Raw genomic sequence first — 16730 nt, forward strand, 5'->3', positions numbered from 1 at the left:
TAGTGAATCACATCTACCTCCACTTGACCTACAGCTACCTCTCATATCTGAAGTATCTCACCAGCTCATGCTGGAACACTACTTAATTTAAACAAAAGTAATGTTCTTTACAAATTTTTGAATGACTGAAATCTTGTTCTCTTTTGTTTCTGGGTTCTCATAAACTTACATCTTTACTCTCAGTCCCTTAAAATGCTGTATGTTATATTCCCTTATGTCACAATCACCACATCTGTGATGCCGACTGAATACAAAACAAAATAAAAACACAGTTCACTGGAATGTCCTTATTTTCCATCTTTGCTTTCTGCTAGGCCTGCGTCTTACAGATTGTTTGCTCCGGTAAACATTTTATTTTCTTCGTGGGTGTGAGGTGATGGCTTTGACAAAGCCTTTCTTATGCCACAGCTTCACAGCTTTTTACTCCATGCTGTAGACAAAATTACTTTTTATTGACATCCCTAGGGATGGAGGTTTGACGCACGAAGCATGTATCTTTGGTTCGAAAAATTCCTGATCCATGTAACCAAGTTCAAATACTTCCTGCTTTTCTACTTTGCTGCTGTATCTCTTGTTCTATTACAGAACACATCAGCTGGACTCCATGTTGATTCTTGGGATTTAATTTCCTTACTTTTTATTTGCTTAAAGAGTTTTTACATCCTCCAGTCTGATAGTGGTTCTGTAAACTAACTGTTGGCTCTTCAGTGTTGAAGTTTTACAGTGGCCACGACTTTAACCCCAAAAGGCCTGCTCTGATAAAGGACTCCAGAGTTTCTTGCCTGCTTTTCTCTACAACACTTAAGTCATTCCATTTCCGTGCTCTAGAACTAAATGTTCCAAAAAGGCAATCACTCAGAGTGATGAGAAATTGCTTCCCTTATACTGTATTCCACCGTGACATCTGACCGGCTCAGGGTAGTTGAAGTCACCCATTATTACTGCCTCATTAGGCTTAGTTGATTCTTTGATCGCCTTCAATGTTTTGGACTCAATATCCTTTTCCTCGTCAAAAGGCTCAACAGTATTGCCCTAACACTGCTCCCCAGCTCTATGACCTAATCTATGCTTCCTGTTCAGTTTACAGCCAGGTATTATACTCTCCTATTGATTTCTGTCATTCCAACATTCTTCTGTAATGGCTACTATGCCAAGATCCTCTTTCTTTGCCAAAAATTTCAACTCACCTATTTTTTCTTTTACACATCTCATGTTGGTATACAGATAGGTATAGGGTTTGTATGCATTAGCAGAGCGTTGGCCACGTCATTTTTTATTTAACTCTCGACACTGTATTAGCTTTCCAGAATTTCTCAGCTGTCCCTCCTTCAGTTTTGCTGTACATTTCACTCCTGCCCCTTACAGCTTTTGTATGACTGACATCATTAACAGATGTCTTTAAACAGTGAGAGCCCTCATTTGTCAGCATTTCCTCAACTCCTGCATAAGTAACCACACTCATTAATTTCCTACCCCAGCAATCCGTTTTTCCTATGGTTCTAGACAACCCCTTCCACAGAGGTGCTTCCACCTCCGAAGATCTGTGTAAGTATCCCAATGGAAATACTACTTCTTGTCATCCATTAACTGAAGTATGGGAAATTTTAAATTATGAAACCTGCACACTAGACTAAAAGCAGTTCAGAAGTGAGCACAAAGATGGTAAAACTTCACCAGGTTTCCTGGATAAGTTTCCAAGGTTGTTTTAGTAGTTCATAATACTGGCACAGAATATAATCACTACAGTGAGCTCCTCTCAGGCACCCTACGAAAGTCTGTTCTTCAAGTTCTGGGCTCACCCTCTTCCTCCCTGAGAATCTACTCAGTGAATCGTTTTTGTGGCCAACATGAACCAGGGAATTAATGGTTTTAGTAATTCAATTTCCTAAATCATCTTTCAAATTCAATAACTGAAGATATGATCCTGATACTTACAGCAGTTCTCGTATTAATGTTTTACTTCCCTTAGCACCCACTGCTACAAAATAGAAATGAAAAAGTCCTTACTGCTAAATCAGCCACAGTCTAATGCACAAAATAGACATTAAATAACCCCAAAATTATTAAGCAATGAAGACCATTTATGATAGAGCAGAAACACCTTTGCCATTGTCTGATCACCAAACACATTCTTGAAAAAAAGTACTAAATTCCATTTATATCTCACAGTCTAGGTAAATATGAGACAGCTGCTAAATATGTCTATATAAATCTGAAATGTTTTTGTCAGATGTACTGGAAAATAATGAGAGGAAAAGAAGGTACTTTTATTCTAATAGCAGACCATGTTCCACTAAAGAATCAGGTTTCTTAACTCTTGTGGTAAAGCAATTATTTCAGAGGGGTTAATCAGCATATGGTACAATTAATATTCATAGTGAATAGAGAGAAGATGAAGAGAACAAAGATTTATGACTCAGGCCAAAATATAAAAAAAAAATGCAAGGACACAATCCTGCAATTAACTGCATAAATTCTCTGATTTCCAAGGTTGCAGACCTGACTCTGACTTCAAGGGGTTTTCTGGGTGCTAAAAAACAGGCCCCTTCCCTCAGGTGCCCAAGCACAGCTCCCTGACGACCTCTTGCACCTTCACTCCAGAAACGTGGCAGAGGAGAGAATCTGTCTTTATTGGTTAAAAAATCCATATACTTTTCAGATGCCTTTTTTTCTTTTTTCCTGAGAACTGAAATATTATTGTAAACCCACATTTTTTGTGGGTTCGGATGTGTAAATTCACAGAAATATTTGAGCAAAGATGGTTGGCTGTACTGCTATTTGGCTACGAGATCTGGCTCACCCTGATAGCAAGATGGGGTGTGGCTGTATTCAGAGCACTGGCTCTGGGATCAAAGAGCCTGTCTCCAGCTGCGCCATACCTTTCATGTATAGCACTGATAACTCCACGCTGATCATCTGGAAGGTGCTATAGAAACTGATTGATTTTATTACTGCAACAGGCTGAAATACTGACTGGTTTTCCTTCTTTCAGTCTGAATTGCCAGTAATTTACTACTAGCAATGGTGCTACAAATTACTGGTTTTCAATAATGTTTTCCCTACTTTAGATTATTACAAATGCTATAATCACCATTTAGATACTATGTTTGCAGTTTCTCTGATCAAGAACCATGGACAAACCTAACTACAAATAATTTTTAAAATTGCAAGTGAATGTAAAGATGAAGAGAAGTATCCTGGATTGTACACGGGCTATATCATTTTGGTATCAAGAAGACCACGTGAAAGGCTTTCATTTTATTTTTTTTCATTGTGACTTCTCATATTAAACAAAACCAAAAAGTTTTCAGGTGTTTTCCTTTGTGGAAACTAACTTGTAAATGCAAACGAATGTAAGTGTATTCCTACAGCAGTAATAAGCTGGGACTGCCATGCTTTCAAGCGCTCCCACCATAAGTGGGAGACTGGTGGGGAAGAACTCTAGACAACCTTTCCACTGCCATTGTTCTCATAACAGTTCTGTAGATATTTTGGATGCTCATTATACTCAGGGGTCATATCCAGACTTGCCTACGGAGCTGGTGATGATGAAGAGAGAATTCTGACAGTTTCTGTGGGGCTTTGTAGAACCAAGGTTTTCCAGAAGTACCTTTTTGAGGTGTGGTATAAGAATAAAGCAGACAGAGCTGCAACTCTGGACTGAAAAATGTACGGAGGTGTTTGTCCAACATTTAAGAGAACTGTTATTTCAAAATGTGCAATCTTTAAATTACAGAATAGTAAGAACACTTGTAATAGTTCTGTTATACAAATCATGTGTTTTCTCAGGCATGCACGTTATAGCGAGAATACATTTAAAGAAGGAAAAGAGATCTCAAAAGTCAGGAAGCCTCAAATATTTGCAAACACACTGCTGGGCTAATGGTAAGCAAAGGAACCATGACAACAGCATTGTACCACCATGCTAACATATCACTTGGTTTCTGACGGTCCTTGGGGACCTCACCTGTTTCTCCCAGTACAAAGTACATAATCAGTATAGGTTTTCCAATCTTGCACACCACACTGAGTTCCCGAGAGCCTTCTTTTAAGTACTCCATCCATCTTTCACCTGCCATGTAAATGTTGCAGTTTATTTATACATCCTTCATTGTTTTGTTAGAGCTAGTCTGTCAGCTCAGAGTACTTACCCCTTCCCAGGACTGCAAAACTCACTCATCCATAGAAGAATGCCACTTAACATTGACACCTGCTTAGTGTTCTAAAGTACATACACATAGGAGCACCTCCCTGCAGACCCTCAGCCTGATGCGGGCAGAGATTCGCTGCACTCCTCCTCAGAAGCAGTATATTCCTGCAGACTCTTGCACTGACCTTTGTAGCCCTTTAGAAAGGGAATCGTGACTGTGGTTTGAACTAAAGCATTGTGGCTTAAGCCAAAGGAGTGCTGTGGATAAAGGTGAGCAGAATACCCGAGTAAACAGTACTGACACTGTTCCGTTTGAGTGCTGGTTTCCTCCTCCTCAGTGCTTCATGTCCCAGGCAGTCAAAGGAACTTTCACCAACAGAAATGCTGGCACATGAAGATCTTTCCTATTTTATACTCTGCCCAACTCATGTTGGCCTTCGTAACAAAAGCATTTAAGACAGAGAACTCCTAATCATGCACACACCAAGCAGCTGGGAATCAAGAGTGCTACTTGCAAGGTGTGTATGGACAAGCAGACTTATGTGGAAAACAAGCTCCAACTTTTTATCAGTATCTTCCACGTCTTTCTAACAGTTCAGTACTTCACTATTTTTATCCGCTTTTCCATTATTAACGTTTAAGAGTTTTATTACCCGAATATAAAATTTCTTCCTGAGTTGCAGTAAGGCAAAAAGAAATCTAAAGCCAGGAAGGTATTTCAGTGCTATGAGTGCACACATGAAAGAGACAATTTCTTGTAGAAACTATACTTGTTAAAGCAAACAAACAAACAAACCTATAGTATTAAAAATAGTAAGTTTCACAGTTAATGTAAGAAGCAATGAAGGAATTAATATTTGAATATTGCATATATAATTGTGAGCAAAACAATACAGGTTCTTAAATACGATGCTTCCTATGGACTGAAGAGTGCTTCCAGACTTCTCTTGCTTTGAAGTTAATATCCTATGCCATTAAACTTACCAATGAAAAGAAGGGGCCTAAATTTATAAAACACAACAGAAATATTGCAGTTTTGAGTGCTAGTGTACAGACTTGAAAAGAGCCTGCAGTAACATCACTGGGTATTAGATTATACTTTTTATTGATCGCAGAAACACAGAATGTCTTGAGTTGGAAGGGACACGCAAGGATCATCGGGTCCAACTCCTGTCCCTGCACAGGACAACCCTGCAGTTCACACCGTGTGTCTGAGGGCCTTGTCCAGTCTCTTCTCGAACACTGTCAGGCTTGGGGCTGTGACACCTCCCTGGGGAGCCTGTTCCAGTGCTCCAGCACCCTCTGGGGGAAGAACCTTTTCCTAATGACCAACCCAAACTTCCCCTGGCACATCTTCCTGCCATTCCCTCGGCTCCTGTCATTGGTCACTAAAGAGAAGAGTTTGGTGCCTGCCCCTCCTCCTCCCCTTGTGAGGAAGCTGTAGACTGCAATGAGCTCTCCCCTCAGGCTCCTCCAGGCTGAACAAACCAAGTGACTTTAGCCGCTCCTCATACGGCTTCCCCTCCAAACCCTTCACCAACTTCGGAGCCCTCCTCTGGACACTCTCCAGTAGCTTTAGAGCCTTTTTATCCTGTGTCTCCCAGAACTGCACACAGGGCTCCAGGCGAGGCCGCACCAGTGCAGAGCAGAGCGGGACAACCACCTCCCTCGCGCGGATGGCAATGCTGTGCTTGCTGCACCCAGGACACGGTTGCCCCTCTTGGCTGCCAGGGCACACTGCTGGCTCATGTTCAACTTGCTGTCGACCAGAAGCCCCAGATCCCTCTCCACAGAGCTGCTTTCCAGCATCTCGTCCCCCAGTCTATAGGTACAGCCAGGGCTGCCATGTCCCAGCTACAAAATCTGGTACTAGCTCTTGTTGAACTTCATGCAGTTGGTGACTGCCCAGTTCTCCAACTGTCCAGATCCCTCTGCAGGAGAATCATCCCTTTCAATTTTAGTCTCCAAAAATGGAAAGGTACTGTTCCCACACTGGTGGACCTCACACTCAGATAACTAGGTAGCAAAAGGGAACCCTCTAGTGCAGACAGGGGAGAGCTAATATCGTTAGTCTCCGGGTTGCAGGACTGCTTTCTGCCAAAACCTGAGACAACAGTAAATGCAGGAGGCTTGTCCTGGGAAACTAAATGGAAAAGGAGGCATCAGAGACACGCAGCAGCTCTGGCCAGTGCATGGCCAACAAATGGCAGACACAGACACCTGGACCTCCTAAACCAGAAATCAACCTTCAAATGACACCAAACAACCTCAAGACACCAAATAACCAACCTCAACCAAGCTAAACCAAAAAACCCAAAACAAGCAACACAAGACAACCACCTTAAATCCAGCTTCAACAGCCCCAAACTAACCAAGCGGAAATGGCCTACAAACACACAAAGTACAAACAAACTTCCTCAAATAACCAACCACAACAAAATACCCTCAAACAACTCATAAAAACCTAGCTAAAGCGACCAACTTAAACCACCACTCAAAACAGCAACAAGCTTCTAACAAGGTAGAAACAAAGAAGCTACAAACAACCTACAAACAAAGAATCTACAAACAACCTAATTAGAACCTAATTCAGTATGAAAAAAACAACCGCTGAAAGCCAGCTGTAAACAAACAGCCTCAACCAGCCAAGCAACCAGACTCAAACAACCAACGTCAAACAACAGGCCTCAACCAACCTAAACCAGCCTAGAACAACCAACCTCAACCATCCTCAAACAAAACAGCCTCCACAAAGCAACCTAAACCAAACAACCTGAAACAACCAACCTCAAACAAACAAGCCTGAAACAAGAAACCCTAAATCAACAGCCTCGAACAATGAACCTCCAACAGCAAACCTCCAGCTACCTACAAACAAGCCGAATGGCAAAGGAGGAGAGTCAGGGCCACCCAGCAGCTGTTCTCAGTGCACGGCCACCAAACGGCAGGGACAGCCCCTGGGCCTCCTGAGCACAGGGACTGCCTCGGGGACAGCACCCCAAAGGCTTTCTCCATAGAATGCTGGGCGGAGTGGGGGCGGGTGGGGCTGCACACGTGTGGCTCTGTCACCCCCATGTCACAATGCCAGCACCCGGCAACGCAGCCGTCACAACACCCCGGGCAGGAGCAAAAGGAGCAGCTTCCCATGTCCAGTGCCAGAGCTGGCCTGCGGGCAGCCCCAACACATCCCAGGGGAAGCACTTGAGGAACCGGTGGAATTCCTTGGTGGGGGCTGAGGGAGGAGAAGACTGGAGGCTGGATGCGGCTGCTGGAGGTTCTCCGCTGCAAGGCTCATCTTTTGATGGAAAGCCTTCTCAGCTGGACAGCAGTGGTAAGAGCAAGGGAATGACTTGTGGAGGAGCACTGCAGAGCTGGCTGTCTTCATCCCCTGCAGAGCCAGGGCCAGCAGCGGTAAGAAATAGGATGCAGAGATGCTGCCAGGGGTCCCAGTGCTTTGGAGCAGCCCCTGCTGTCCTGACGGATATGGTAAGGATTCTTGCCCCCAAGGCCAATCTGACTGGAGATATTTGCACACTCTTGGAAGCCCCCGAGATGTCTCCAAGTCAAGGGAGAATAAGGCTTGGGCAGCTCCTGGGAGGCGGGAGCAGCCTGTGGAACAAGGAGCCAGGTCTGGCTCCCATGCTCAGGGAACAGCCGATCGCCAGCACTGGCTGGGGTCAGGAAGGAATCTTCCCCCAGGGCACACTGGCACTGGTCCCTGGGGCTTTTTTGCCTTCCTCTGCAGCATCGAGCAAGACCACTTGTCAGGGCTCCTCTGGGCCCTTGTGCCTCGGTTGCTGCCTGCTGCTCAAGCACCAGGAAGATGGCCTCTCGTGCCCTGCAGCTGGGGGACAAAAGCTTCTTTTCCCCATGTGGGCCAGCAAGCGTCTCCTGCGGTTTCTTGCCTTCCTATGCAGTGAGGAGCTGGGCCCCTTGCCACAAATTCTTTTGCACATTTTGCATGCCTGCCTGCTGCTCCTGCTCCACCAAGGTGGGCCTTGAGCCCTGCACAACTCACCTCAAACAAAACAACCTACATCAAACAAACTTTAGAAACCAACCTACTTAAGCCAGTATAACTATAACAAGGAACATGAAGAACCCTTAACGGGACAACCTAAACCACGCTAAACCAAAAACCCTGAACCAGCCTGTCTTCGAACAACGCAACCCAAAAAACCACTACCTAAACCAATCGACCTAAAGACAACTCCAACAACCTAATCCAACCAGCCTCAACTAAGCTAAACAGAAACGCTTAAACCAACCCAAACAACATAAAGCCAACCTACTTCAACAAATGTACTTAAAAACACATTCATACACCAACGTACTGAAATCACAAACCTAAAAGAACCAGTCTAAAACACCCAACCTAAAATAATCTAAAGAACCTAAATCCAATGGTCTAAATCATGCTAAAGCAAACAAGCTCAACCAAATAACCCAAACCAACTGAAAACAACAAAAAAAGAAAACATCCTAAACAAAACCAGCTTAGAACATCCCACCGAAAACAACCAAACTAAAATACCAACGTAAAAGAACCAACTAAAACAACCTCAACCAAAAAGCACCTCACCCAACCAACCTAAACCAGCCAACCCTAACCAATCACCCTTGAAGAACCAGCCTCTAACAACCACCTTCAAACAACCTTCCCCCAAAAAACCTAAAACCACCTAAACAAACTGAATTAAGATACCTCAGCCAAAAACCTAAACCACACTAACACATCCTACCCCAAAGAACCAAACAGCCTAACAAGAACGAGAGAAAACAAACCACCTAAAACAAACAACACAAATCAGCCTTCACAAAATGACATCAAATAATCTACAACAACCAACCGGCAATAACCAACCTAAACCAAGCTAAAACGGAAACCTAAACCAAGTAACTTAAGACCACCAACCCAAACCAAACTTTACCAACCTTCAACAATCAAACCAAAAAAGTTTAAATCCCTTACGAACACGCTGCCCACAAAGAACCTAGAAACAACCTCATACAGCATCAAACAACCAACCTCACAAATCAACCCTAAAACAACTAGTGTAAACAGAGCTAAACCAACCAACTCAAACCAACATTCAGACAAATAAGCTTCTAACTAAACAAGGTAACACAAAGAAGCTATAAAAAAAAAAAAGAAGAGAGGAATAAAGAAGACAGAAACAAGCTATAAAGAACTACACAAAACCAAACAGAGGGTAAGAAAAGAAACCAGTCAACTGCAAACCACCAACCCCAACCAACCAACAAAACTCTAGTAACCAGCCTCAGCCAACCAGCCTCCAACAGCCAGCCTCAAACCACCTTACCCAAATGACCTAAACCAACCTAAACAACCTCAACCAAGATACCTAGACCAAAAACCTAAACCAAACTCTAGCAGCCAACCCTAAAGAATCTTCCTCAAACAACATCAACCAAACAGCCTCATAAATACAAGAGCTACCAAAACACCTAAAACCAACACTAGAACGCAACCCTCAAATGACACCAGACAACTTCAAGCCACCAACTAGACAACCTCAACCAAGCTAAACCAGCAAACCTAAATCAAGCAGCCTAAGACAACCAACCAAAACCCAACTTCAACTGCCCCACAACAACCAAGCTTCAAGGCCCTACAAACACACAACCTGCAAACAACCAGCCTCAAAAAAACACCCTCAAACAACTAACAGAAACACAGCTAAAGCAACCAACTCAAACCAATTGACCTAACACAACTCAAACAACCCCATCCAACCAACCCAAAGCTAGCTAAACAGAAACACATGAACCTAAACATCAGAAATCAAACCTACTTCTAAAACACCCAAGCTAAATCTAAAGAAGCTAAATCCAGTGACCTAAACCACGCTAAAGCAACAAGCTAAACCAAATGACCTAAACCAACCTAAAACAAACAAACAAAAAAACATCCTCAACAAAAAGAGCTTAGAACGTCCCACATAAAACTACCAACCTAAAAAAACCCAACTAAAATAACCTCAACCAACCAACCTAACCCAGCCAACCCTAACCAATCACCCTTCAAGAAACAGCCTCTAACAACCACCCTCAAACAACCTTCCCCCAAAAAACCTAAAACCACCTAAACAAACTGAATTAAGATACCTCAACCAAAAACCTAAACCAGACTAACACAACCTACCCCAAAGAACCTGTATGAAAAAACATCTGCCGGACAGCCTAACAAAAACCTGAAAAAACAAACCACCTAAACCCAACAACACAAATTAACCTTCATAAAACGACATCAAACAACCTAAACCAGCCTGCTAGAACCAATCTAAACCAAGATAAAACAGAAACCTAAAAAAAAATAACCTGAGAACACCAACCCAAACCAAACTTTACCAGCCTTCAAAAACCTAAACCAACAAGGTCTAAATGCCTTGCGAAGACACAACCTACAAAGAACCTAGAAACAACCTCATACAGCATCAAACAACCAACCTCACAAATCAGCCCTAAAATAACTCGTGTCAACAGAGCTAAAACAACCAACTTAAACCAACATTCAGACAAAGAAGCTTCAAACAAACAAGGTAACACAAACAAGCTACAAAGAACTACACAGAACCTAAGAGAGGGTAAAAAGCAACCAAAACCTACCAACTGTCAACAACCAGTCCCAACCAACCAACCAAGCTCAAGCAACCAGCCTCAGCCAACCAGCCTCCAACAGCCAGCCTCAAACCACCTAAGCTAAACGACCTAACCCAAATGACCTAAACCCACCTGAACAACCTCAACCAAGATACCTAGACCAAAAACCTAAACCAACCTCTAGCAGCCAACCCTAAAGAATCTTCCTCAAACAACATCAGCCAAACAGCCTCATAAAAACAAGAACTACCAAAACACCTAAAACCAACACTAGAACTCAACCTTAAAATGACACCAAACAACTTCAAGCCACCAACTAGACAACCTCAACCAAGCTAAACCAGCAAACCTAAATCAAGCAGCCTAAGACAACCAACCAAAACCCAACTTCAACTGCCCCACAACAACCAAGCTTCAAGGCCCTACAGGCACACAACCTGCAAACAACCTACCTCAAACAACCAGCCTCAAAAAACCACCCTCAAACAACTAACAGAAACACAGGTAAAGCAACCAACTCAAACCAATTGACCTAAAAAACAACTCAAACATCCTAATCCAACCAACCTAAACCCAGCTAAACAGAAACACATGAACCTAAACATCAGCAATCAAACCTACTTCTAAAACACCCAAGCTAAAATAATCTAAAGAACCTAAAGTGAATGACCTAAACCACGCTAAAGCAAACAAGCTCAACCAAATGACATAAACCAACCTAAAACTTAAAAAGCCAAGAAAATACCCTAAAAAAAACCCGCTTAGAACATCCCATCTAAAACTACCACCCTACAAGAACCAACTAAAATAACCTCAACCAAAAAGCACCTCACCCAACCAACCTAAACCAGCCAACCTTAACCAATCAGCCTTCAAGAACCAGCCTCTAACAACCACCCTCAAACAACCTTCCTCAAAAAAAACCTAAACCGACCTAAACAGCCCAAACCAAGAAACCTCAACTAACAACCTAAACCAGACTAACACAACCTACCTCAAAGAATCTTTCTGAAAAACAATCAACCAAACAGCCTAACAAAAATGAGAAAAACCAAACCACCTAAAACAAACACCACAAATCAGCTTTCACAAAATGACACCAACACCCTAAACCAAGCTAAAACAGAAACCTAAAACAAGTACCTTAAGACCACCAACCTAAACTAAACTTTACCAACCTTCAACAACCTAAAACAACAAGGTTTCAATGCCTTACGAACACGCAACCTACAAAGAACCTACAAAGAACCTAGAAGCAACCTCATACAGCATCAAGCAACCAACCACAGAAATCAACCCTAAAACGACTCATGTAAAGAAGTCACGGAAACCCAGCCAAAGCAACCATCTTAAACCAACATTCAAAACAACAAGCTTCAATAAGGTAGAAACAAAGAATCTACCAACAACCTAATTAGAATCTAATGGAGTGTAAAAAAAGCAAACAAAACCAACCACCTGTAAACAACCAGCCACAACCAGCCAACCAGCCTCAACCAGCCAACCAACCTCAACCAACCAGCCAGCCTCAAACCTACACCAAATGACCTAAGCCAACCTAGAACAAACAACCTCAACCAATCCAAACCAAAATAGATGCCACCAACCAACCTAAACTAAACAACCTGAAACAACCAACCCCAACCAAACAAGCCTGAAACAAGGAACCCTAAACAAACAACCTCCAACCACAAACCTTCAACCACAAACCTTCAACAACCTACGAACAGCATACAAACAATCGCAATGGCGAAGGATTACGTTCAAAGTGCATCTGATGGATAGAAATCCTACTTCAGTGTTCAGGGAACAGATGCAAAGCCCTCAGAAGATTAGAAGAACCACCAACCCCTACAAGTGCCCAAGGCTATCAGGTCGTTTCAGCTGGACAGCAGTGGTAAGACCAAGAGAATGACTTCTGGAGGAGCACTGCAGAGCTCACTGTCTTCATGCCCTGCAGAGCCAGGGCCAGCAGCGGTAAGAAATAGGATCTAGAGATGCTGCCAGTGCTTTGGAGCAGCCTCTGCTGTCCTCACAGGCACGGGAAGGATTCTTGCCCTCAAGTTCAATCCAGCCAGAGGCGTTTGGGCACTCTCAGAAGCCCCCGAGATGACTCCAGCTCAAGGCAGGATAGGGCTTGGGCAGCTCCTGGGAGGCAGGAACAGCCTGTGGGACAAGGAGCCAGGTCCTGTTCACATGCTCAGGGAACAGCCGATCGCCAGCATTGGGGTCAGGAAGGAATTTTCCCCCGGGGCACATTGGCACTGGTCTCCGGGGGTTTTTTGCCTTCCTCTGTAGCATTGAGCATGACCACTTTTCAGAGCTCCTCTGGTCCCTTTTGGCTCGCTTCCTGCCTGCTGCTCAAGCACCAGGAAGATGGCCTCTCGTGCCCTGCAGCTGGGGGGAGGAAGCTTCTTGGAGTCCCAGGGTGGGGGCCAAGTGTTCTCCTAGGAATTCCTTCTTGTACTTCGTAGCATTGAGCACAGCCCCTGGCTCTCTCAGGCTCTCTTGCCCAGAGCAACTTTGCAGCAGGGGCCAGCTCTGCTCTTTCCTGGGTTCCATTTCCCCAGGAGTTCTGGCTGCTGCAAAACAGCCTGTACTTGCGAGGGCTCCTGGCTTGCTGTGCCATCTGGATCTGCCACTTTTCAGCTCTCCCTGCGTGCAACACAAGCACTGGGCAGGAACAAGAGCGCTTTTCGTGCATCCCTAGCCAAGCAGTGTAGGAACCAAGAAAGTCTGCAAAGGGGAGAAACTCTGCTTGTCATTGCTAGATGCCATACTTTGCAAAATACCTCACAGTATCACACAGATCTTCTTCTTCTTCTTCTTCCTCATATTCTTCTTCTTCTTCCTCCTCATGTACCTCTTCTTCTTCTTCCTCTTCCTCGTCTTCTTCTTTTGTGTGTGGTCTGTCCTGATCCTCATTCCTCACGTTCTCCCTCTTCAGGACACAGGGGCAGCTTGGCCTGTGTTTCTCCTGCTGCTCTTGCAGTTCTGTGACTTGCCTTTGCCAGATTGCAAGGGATGTTTCTTCAAGCTAAACTGAAGAATGCATCAGCCTGCTCCTGGCTACACATGGGCGTTGTCTTAATGCTTGTGAGCATCGGCTCTGTAAACAGAGTCAGTAAATGACATCAAATAACCGAAAATAAAATAAAATATAATCAAATCCTGTTTCCACTCGTTTCCTTTGTGTTCTGTGTCCTTGAAAGTGTTTCTGGAGCTGAAAACCCCCTGGCATTTCATGTAAATAATATTCTCATCCTTATTTGACTCATGGTGAGCACATGGAATAGAATACAATACATAGGATAGAGTAGAAAAGGAATATAATAGTTATGCTGTGTTATGCCTTGAGTTCTGTACGACAAGTTCTTACGGAGCCCTGAGGGCTCCATCCAGGAGAGCCGCTCTCTGCAGAGCAGGGCCCAGGCCCAGCCAGGGACAGGGGCAGACACGAGACGGGCACACACACCTACAACATGGCTCAGGCAGGGACCCAAGGCCCCAGGCTGAGCTGAGGCACGGCCCCTGGGCCCTTGGCACGAGACGCTGGCGGTGGGTGGGGGTCCCATGGGGGGGCCGGTCCAGCCACTGAGGCCTAGGAGCACCCATATGGATCTTCTCTCTCTACTGTTGTTCTCAGGCTCTTTTGGTTTAGCATGTTTTTCCATGAAAAACAGATCGGGTATTTCTAAAAATGAGTACAAGGAAGAAAAAAAGAAGCCATAGGAACTGAGCAGGTATTGTTCACCTCAGAAAGATTTGCAACTCCTTACGTGAGGAGCATGTCCTGCTTCAGATGGAGGGCTTTATCTTTGAGCCTCACTAGTGTCAGAGCTGTGAGCTTTTGCCACCCTGTGGAAACCCAACTCAACCAGATGAACAGAGAAGAGTTTCACAAACTGAACTTCATACTTGCTTTTTGCCAATTTGTTCAGATTGTCCAACTACCTTGAGACGATTCCCAGCTCTCACTCCATCAGAAGGTACGTGCCTCCTTCCCACAACATGACAGAGGCAACGCCTGTGCTGGGATGTGGTTATGGGTATTCGGTGCCTTCTGCTCGTGCAGGGCTGGGGAGAAATGTCATCAGAGATTTCCTCCGCATCTACTTGTGGGAAAGTAGCAGGTAGGAAGAAGAATGGGAGAGAACAGAATAGTTCCGCTGGAACGGCCCTGTAACGATCACCTAGTCCAACTGCCTGACTACTTCAGCACTCAGCAGAAGCTAAAGCATGGTATTAAGCATGTTGCCCAAATGCCTCTTCAACACTGACAGACGTGAGCCATCCACCACCTCTCCTGGAAGCCTGTTGCAGGGTTTGACCACCTCTCAGTAAGGAAATGTTTCCTTATGTCAGGGATGAACCTCCCCTGATGGACACAGCTGAGAGCCATTCCCATGTGTCCTGGCCCTGGGTACCAGGGAGAAGAGCTCAGCACCTCCCTCTCCACTTGCCCTCCTCAGGAACCTGGAGATAGCAGCGATGTTGCCCCTCAGCCTCCTTCGCTCCAAAGTAGACAGACCCAGAGTCCCCAGCTGCTCCCCAGAGGACATGCCTTCCAGCCCCTTCCCCAGCTTTGCTGCCCTCCTTGGGATGCATCCAAGTCACGGAAGAAACTGCCATTTAAAATATTTAAACAGTAGCAACAGCAATTGGAGATGGGAAGCAACAAGCCACGGCAATGCACTACTGTGTAAAAAGATTACAATTAAAGAGGAAAAACAAAAACTTAGCACCATTTCAATTTACTGCTGCTAAGATCCACCTGTGCTTTTACATGCAGAGAAATTTGAAAAGTAAAAGAATTAAAAACTTTAGAAAATACAATATCTAGAACAACCTTTGTTATTCAGAAGACAGAAGGATTTTTACTTTACATGATTCGATACCTCTAGTATCTAGATTGTGTGACTACATAAAAGCCCAACATCATAGTATTTCCTGTGAGGATCAGATCATGTCAGAGGCGTATTGAAAATCTATTCCCATAAAACTTCTAGCTTAACTTACACATAAATACATGGAAATTGGCTTCATAGAGTGTCCTGAGTTGGAAGGGACACACAAGGATCATCGGGTCCAACTCCTGTCCCTGCACAGGACAACCCCGCAGTTCACACCGTGTGTCTGAGGGCCTTGTCCAGTCTCTTCTCGAACACTGTCAGGCCTGGGGCTGTGACACCTCCCCGGGGAGCCTGTTCCCGTGCTCCAGCACCCTCTGGGGGAAGAACCTTTTCCTAATGACCAACCCAAACCTCCCCTGGCACATCTTCCTGCCATTCCCTCGGGTCCTGTCATTGGTCACTAAAGAGAAGAGTTTGGTGCCTGCCCCTCCTCCTCCCCTTGTGAGGAAGCTGTAGACTGCAATGAGCTCTCCCCTCAGGCTCCTCCAGGCTGAACAAACCAAGTGACTTTAGCCGCTCCTCATACGGCTTCCCCTCCAAACCCTTCACCAACTTCGGAGCTCTCCTCTGGACACTCTCCAGTAGCTTTAGAGCCTTTTTATCCTGTGTCTCCCAGAACTGCACACAGGGCTCCAGGCGAGGCCGCACCAGTGCAGAGCAGAGCGGGACAATCACCTCCCTCGCCCGGCTGGCAATGCTGTGCTTGCTGCACCCAGGACACGGGTGCCCCTCTTGGCTGCCAGGGCACACTGCTGGCTCATGTTCAACTTGCTGTCAACCAAAACCCCCAGATCCCTCTGCTCAGAGCTGTTCTCCAGCATCTCGTCCTCCAGTCTGTATGTACAGCCAGGGCTGCCATGTCCCAGCTACAAAATCTGGCACTTGTCCTTGTTAAACTTCATATGGTTTGCTATTTCCCAGGTCCCTAATTTCTCCAGCTAATTTCTTCCGTTAGACAGATGGGGTTTTTTTTGGTGTTTTTGTTTGTTTGTGGGTTTTATGTTTTGTTTTTGTTGTCATTGTTTCGTGGGTTTTGTTTGGTT

This window comes from Caloenas nicobarica, chromosome 2 (assembly GCF_036013445.1).
Source record: "Caloenas nicobarica isolate bCalNic1 chromosome 2, bCalNic1.hap1, whole genome shotgun sequence".
In the NCBI taxonomy this organism is placed as follows: domain Eukaryota; kingdom Metazoa; phylum Chordata; class Aves; order Columbiformes; family Columbidae; genus Caloenas; species Caloenas nicobarica.